Here is a 7089-nt window from a genome sequence, read left to right as displayed (position 1 = left end):
TGAACAAAGTAACTGAAGATCGTAAAGTAGTTGTTGGGCCTGGTGGAAATAAACAACAAGAGAAAAAGACAGCTGATGAATCTAAGGAACAAAGGGAAAAAGATGATGATTGTGATAGTGTGGAGATGAATGATATGGATTCTCATTCTTCGGACAGTGATGACTATGAATATGATGATGAGGAGGACAATGAGGGGGGTCCAAGTAAGACACATGCTGGTAGAAATACCCTGACAAGGGGGTCAAGATCATATAAGAAGAATTTGAATGCAAGAGGTTCTACAAGAAATGCTGGAAGAGAAAGGTTGCTTCAGAAACCCCGGGGCACAACCAATAATAAAGTGTCACCAAAAGAACCTAGCAGAAGAGAAATGAGTAAATGGCATAATGTCCGTGAGAGTTCACGAGATAGGTTGACTTCCCTTAAGGGCAAGAGGGGATCATTTATAGATAAAAGAAGAGCCACTTAGTGAAGAATAATTTCTCTGTTGAAACAAAAAATGGCAGGTTGGCTTCTTAACCTTGTTCTGTCTTTGTCGGTGCAATTTTTGCTAGTCAATGTATGTTCACATATTTCGGAAACTGATTTGTTGTTTAGTTAATTGGTCATATCAATATTTTTTCTTTGGTTTGCATAACATCTAGGGTTGTAAGTTTTATTTTTTATTTATTTGATGTAACTATAATAAGCAGATTTTTTTTCCTGGCATTTACAGAATTATGGATTTGTGACCATATCAAATAATCAATATTGGGTATATTAAGAAGAGTATAATGTCTATGCTATTTCTCCTCTTCCTGCTAATGCTTTATGCTTGTTATAGTCAAGCCAAATGTAAGGTGTAAAAAAATTTAGGCTGCCCTGCTATGCGTGCAATCTGCACATCTTTGTTAACAGTTGAGAACTAAAGATACTTATTAGTGAAACCATTTGTATTTGAAACCATTAGTGAAATTCTACTCAAACACTAAATTTGTTGTACCAAATAGTGCTGCTGGTCTAGCTGAAGCACAAGTATAAAATTTGGTAAACTAAATTTAAGTAAGGAAGGGCAGGTCTCTTTGTTGTCATTTCAAAAGTTATGCAATGTTTTAAGATAGATCATTCAAATTTCCATGCTTCTGTGTGAACAGATTACGGCTTTGATGTAGAATGTGAGCAATCTTCATACTATTGCTTTTATGATGGACAAAACTTAGAGTAAATTGTGGATTCTTAGGTTTTGGTTTAAACTATAAAGGGTATAAGTCCACCAATGATTAAGGATTAAATAACAGTTAATAAATGGTTTTACAATGACTTAACATTACTAGCTATAAACTATTGCCTTTTGATTGCTAGGCTACTAGTTAGAAATTAATAATAAGTTTAAGTTGCTTAATGGGACCTGAGCATATAGTTAGTTAATTTAAATATTTCAATTTAGCTGTTTTCACTCGGTGGTAATGGATGCTAGTTTAGTTAAGTTTTACTAGCGATTCTTGTCGAGATATAAAATGACTTCTAAGGACATAATTGTCATATTTTTCTGTAAGGTGAATATTTATTTTCTTTTTGTGTGTTTTACAAATAAAAATGTTAAATAAAATATTTTATTGTAATATGATAGTTATTTATTATTTGAATAATAATAATTAAAGTGATCACATTACAATATTAATTTGAGAAAAAAATTTCTCTTATTTTTTTATAAGGTTAATATAGTCTAAATATAAAATAAACATAAATTAGCTTAGCAACTAATAGGAAAAGCTCTAAAGTAGAGGTTTTGAAATCAACAGCTCTAAATTAGCATATAATTACTTGTTATTTGATATTAGATAATTAGAATACTGATCTGATAAAAAAAAATATTCGATTTGTAAAACATGCAGGTCTCTGTTGGATGCATCTTCAATTATGCAAAAACTCAAGATGTCCGGCGGTGCTATATAGGGAGAACATAATATTGGTTGCCATTGTTTGTGATCGTCAAGGTTGGCCAAGACTTAGACTCCAGAGTATAATGGGTTACAGTTAGTGAGTCTCTAGAGTATATTTTTGATGATTGTTGATTACCAGATGTTATGATTGTGAATTTTTGAAATGGCATCTTCTCCAATTCCTATTGATTTGTTATCATCTTTGCCTTTTCTCTAATTACAAGAAATTGCATCATCCTTTCCCAAAGCGCAACCAACCTTGCTTTGATTTGAAGCAGCTATTAAAATTATGTTTTCTGTAAGGTGGCTTGTAGAAGTCTTCCTGTTTTGTTTTGTTCTTCAATACTACGATTTTTTGGAATTTGAAAAATGCTTTGATTATATGATTTGTTATTCATATTTGTTCTAGTTTCTCATCTCGCTGATGCTGTGGCGAAATCAATACAAGCTTTCCTTTATTTTAATAATCTCTTATTTTGCCTATGTTTTCCTTTATGCATATTCTTCTGTTTCCATTTCTTGCATTAATAGAATATTGTTTGAAACATTTGCATAAGATCATGGAAGCATAGGAGCAGCAGATTAGACGTTATAATGTTATAGTTAATGGGATGTTTTCTGGTGCAGTGACACATAAGAGGCTTTGACAGGCGGAGGTTTGGAGATATGATTTGTGTGGTGTGATTCTCAAATTGTTTGAGAGATATTATGTGGTATGTGGCCACTTCTTTCACTATTTTAGACTACAAATTAGGGATATATAAATTTTGGGAAAAACCGAAACCGAAATATTTTCGGTTTTTGGTCCCAGTCATTTGATTTTCAGTTTCAGCTTCATTTTCCAATCTTCTATTATTTGGGTTTTCGGCTTTGGATCAGTCATTACAAAATGTACGCGTTTTTTCTGAGTAAAACCGAACCGATGTGTACCAAACCTAACTAATCAGTTTGATTCAATTTCCGAACTTACTTTGGTTTCAAGGAAAAGCTGTTTTCGGCTTTTGCTCTTCTTTTCGGTGGGGAACCACTAGAAAGAAGTGATTAAGAAAGATTAGCTGAACCACTATAAAATTGTAATTGTAGATGCTGTCTTGACGAAGATTAAGAGTCATTTGCATGGTCCTAGATTTCAAATTTTAAACGAATAAGAAAAGCTAGATGCTTGCAGTTAGTTGTTTGCTGCCTCGAGAGTCGAAGGATGTTTTTTATTTATATTTTTGTTTTCTCGTTGAAAAAGGATATTTCTTGTCCTTGCCCATTTTATATCCTGACGATTTTCTGCAACCAATCAATTTTTGAAAACGATGAATATTTCTTAACATTTTGGATATTATGCGACTCCATCAACAACCAGCTTAATCTACAAAAAAACCTTGACTTTTGTAACTTGTTACAATATCACTCTAAACTGACGTTCGTCCTCTGGACATCTCAATTCAGTAACTTAGATATATTGTCGGTCTTAATGCACAATTAGGGGTTTAAAATATCATACTAATAAAAAGGGTTATACTTAACCAAGTTGGGTTAACTTAACCCGAGCCCTTAAAATCTACCAAAACTCAACATAAATTCTAATTCCCTTTTCTTTCTCCGTCTTCAAAGTTGAAAGCTGAAGCTTTTAATCGAATATAGAATTTTTAGTCACCAGCAAAGCCTTTAACGTTTTCAAGAAGCCAAAACAGGTGATATCAAATTTGTTTCTGTTTTAATAAACTTAGCTGCAATTCCAAGTGTTTGCTAAAATGCTTGAAAGAAGACTGATAACAAAATTTATGGCAAAACAATGTTTCAGGCTTTGCATATATAAAATCAGTGAATTACGACAAGTGGGATTAGGAAAAGAAGATTGGTGTCTCTGGAAGCAAGTGGGAAAGGCACTGCTCTGCACCTACACACTATTTGGTGGTGCTTAGCTCTACAACGAAATGTCACTGCTTGCTTAGCGGACATTGAAGCCAAAGGCCAAAGGAGGAGAGAGAGCTAGCTCACTTTTACGAAAGGCGAGAGTTTCCATGCCCAGGTGACACTGAAGCGATGGAAGAGTTTATTGCAAAAGGAGTGATTGGAACAACAATCGGGCCCAGAGGAGTTGTAGAAGTAGAAAAAGATGCGTATAATTATCAGAAAGAATTGCAAAACAAGAAGTTTGATCAAGAAGCACAAAAGCTGTGGATAAAGAAATGAGGAGAATGGAGAAGAGAGCGATGGAGAAGGAGAAGGAAAAGGGAAACGAGAATTAGATTATCAGAAAGAATTGCAAAACAAGAAGTTTGATCAAGAAGCACAAAAGCTGTGGATAAGGATGACAAATGAGGAGAATGGAGAAGAGGGCGATGGAGAAGGAGAAGGAAAAGGAAAACGAGAATTAGAAGGGAGCTAAAACGGTGAGTTTTGATAGATTTTGGGAGCTTGGATTAAGCTAACCCAAACTGATTAGGTGGGGCCCATTTTATTAGGCTTATATTGTAAAGCTCTAACTAATTTTGCATTCAGAGTGACAATATATTTAAGTTGCTGAGTCAGAGTGTCCAAGAACAAAAGTCTGTTTAAAGTGATATTGTTACAAGTTGCAAAAGCCGGATTTTTTTGTAGGTTAGGCCAAGAACAACCCTACTATCTATACAAAGTATAGCTACTAAGTGATACTCAAGATACAAACTTTTGTCAAGTTCAAAGCAATTTTTCTTTTGCATTCTAGAATTACTAGAATTAGTGTCTATTTAGTATAAATGAATTTAAATATGAATTCATTTATAAATAAATTTAGATCTAATTTATTTTGTAAATAAAAATTGCATATAAATTATTTTTAAATAAAATTCATATTTGGTATGTTTAAATTTAAATATACAATTTAAATTAATTTTAAGTATAATATAATTATGTTTAGGAATCAATTCAGCGTTGAGAATCTATTTCTAAAATCTAGCGAATGTATAATTGTATGAAAACGATGAAACAAATACATCTTAGTATGGGACAAATAATTATTTCAGTCCTGAGGTTTATCACAATTATCTAGTAGTCCGGTATTTGTCAAATATTTGAAATATCCTGGAGAGTTACCCCTTCTTACTGCTTAGTCCTTCTATCAAAACACACATATTTTCCATTAATTTTAATGTAAAAAGACAAATGACACCCTTAAACTTTGTTTTCCTTACCCATTTTCCCTCTTCTCCATCGTCTTCCTTCTCTCACCACTACAGCCCAAATTTATTCCGTCCACCACCGGAAGGTGTTGCTAATTTTGTATTCGAGGGACAGGATTGGAGAAGCTTGGAGATTCCACTACTCCTAGTCGAAGAGCAGCCATGGCTATGTCCATTGACTAACGGTTGGATTGTAACAAATTTTGATTTGCTTGCTTTCATGGAACTGCGAAAAGGCCCTGCCTTCGTTAGAACATACTCGTGGCAGTATGTGCTAATGTTGTATTCTTCTTATTTTGCTGTAATTATGGCCAAAGCTTTATTCTAAGGTATTAAATGATACTGCTAAGGTTGTTATGAATTAATCTCAAATAATTCCACAATAACCTAGATCGTGCAAACCACTAGATTCAACAAAATAGATTGAATAAGAAAAGGTTGCGTACCTGACATCGTTGTTCATCGATCTTGATGTGTAGAATTAGGTTTGCAGCCTTCCAGAGAATTGAAGAATCGATTTAGAGCGGAAGCAATACGAAAGGAACGTAAAAACTGAATCGTATTCAACTCATTTGGGGACCACGACCTTTATATACCTGTAGCGTTAGTACAATTCCTATTTCGGTCCTTTAAACGAAATAGGAATTATATAATGGTCTCTACACTTAATATCTATAATTAGTTGATACCTCAATAGTCAATTATTCACAATCAAGACCACATTTGAAATTGACTTTACAATTAGACTGCTGTACATATTTAATTTTACATATTAAGCCCACAATAGAAAATTAAATCCAACAATCTCCCACTTGGGCGAACATATGTTAAATAAAATACATACACCAAAATGAGCTCAACAAACGCAGTCATACAAGGTATCCAAAAACAATCTCGTCCATTAGTTATATTGATAAAGAGCTGAAGAAACAGTCGCCATAGATCTCATGACTAAGTTCATCATCAACTACATTACCAATACCCCTAAATGACATAGATTCATTATAGAAGTGTAGCATGAAAACTATATGCATGTGATCATCATGTCTGTTTCCAACTGGTCACCAATAAAAGTGAGATCAAGCAAAACAATAATAATAATACAGAGTGTAACCATCAACCAAAATGAGTACTCAACAGAATTTCATAATAAAACATATCCCAAAACAAAATAGAGCATTCAAAAAATAATTGTATACATAAAGAGCAAACTCCCACTAAAACTAGACAGGTCTCAAACAAAACGATACCCATATGAGCGTGTGCTCATGGAAAACTTTCGGTATCACTGCTTTTGTAGGCGGACCGCAATCATATAGTTTGTTCCAATATGCTCTAAGGATATCTGTCTACTCTGTACCCTCTCCTTCACAGCCAAGAACTTAATCTCAATGTGTTTTGATCGAGAAGAGCTCCTGTTGTTGTTGGAGAATAAAACGGCTGACCTGCTGTCACAATACAACTTCAGTGGTCTTTCTATTCCACCTACTACACGCAGCCCAGTGACAAGGTTTCTCAGCCAAATAGCTTGATTGGATGCCTCATAAGATGCTACAAATTCAGCTTCCATGGTGGAGGTTGCTACTAGAGTTTGTTTCACACTCTTCCAAGAAATAGCACCGCCAGCCAATAGAAAAACGTAGCCAGATGTGGATTTTCTACTGTCTTGGCATCCAGCGAAATCAGAATCAGTATACCCAATGATCTCAAGCTGATCTGATCTCCTATATGTGAGCATATGTCCCTTAGTCCTCTGAAGATATCTCATGACTCTTTTGGCTGCTTTCCAATGATCCATTCCTGGATTGCTGAGATATCTACCTAACATGCCAACTATAAAAGAAATGTCTGGACGAGTACAAACTTGAACATACATAAGACTTCCTACAGCTGACGCATAAGGAACCTTTTGCATTTCCTGAATTTCAAGTTCACTCTTTGGACATTGTTGATTACTAAATTTATCACCTTTTGCAATAGGGGTATCCAATGGTCTAGAATTCTGCATACT

The 7089-nt window shown here is 34.3% G+C and overlaps 1 long non-coding RNA gene across 4 annotated transcripts; it reads left to right on the top strand.

The window, feature by feature from the left end:
* The first annotated feature begins 7 nt into the window (after nt 1-7).
* Nucleotides 8-4436, top strand: LOC105641207 (uncharacterized). Of its 4 annotated transcripts, none has more exons than XR_002285251.3 (4): nt 8-507; nt 1876-1977; nt 2551-2636; nt 3719-4436. It is a non-coding gene; the product is annotated as an uncharacterized LOC105641207 (long non-coding RNA). The 4 variants fall into 4 exon arrangements; XR_002285252.3 differs by having other exon boundaries at nt 1876-2020; XR_016319249.1 differs by lacking the exon at nt 3719-4436 and having other exon boundaries at nt 2551-2910.
* Nucleotides 4437-7089: the final 2653 nt, after the last annotated feature.

The sequence above is a fragment of the Jatropha curcas genome, unplaced genomic scaffold, assembly GCF_041381405.1.
Source record: "Jatropha curcas cultivar XTBG-Jc1 unplaced genomic scaffold, XTBG_Jcur_1.0 HiC_scaffold_306_pilon, whole genome shotgun sequence".
NCBI lineage: Eukaryota > Viridiplantae > Streptophyta > Magnoliopsida > Malpighiales > Euphorbiaceae > Jatropha > Jatropha curcas.
The sequence above is the reverse complement of the archived record's forward strand: the minus strand, read 5'-3'. Positions and strand labels throughout refer to the sequence as shown.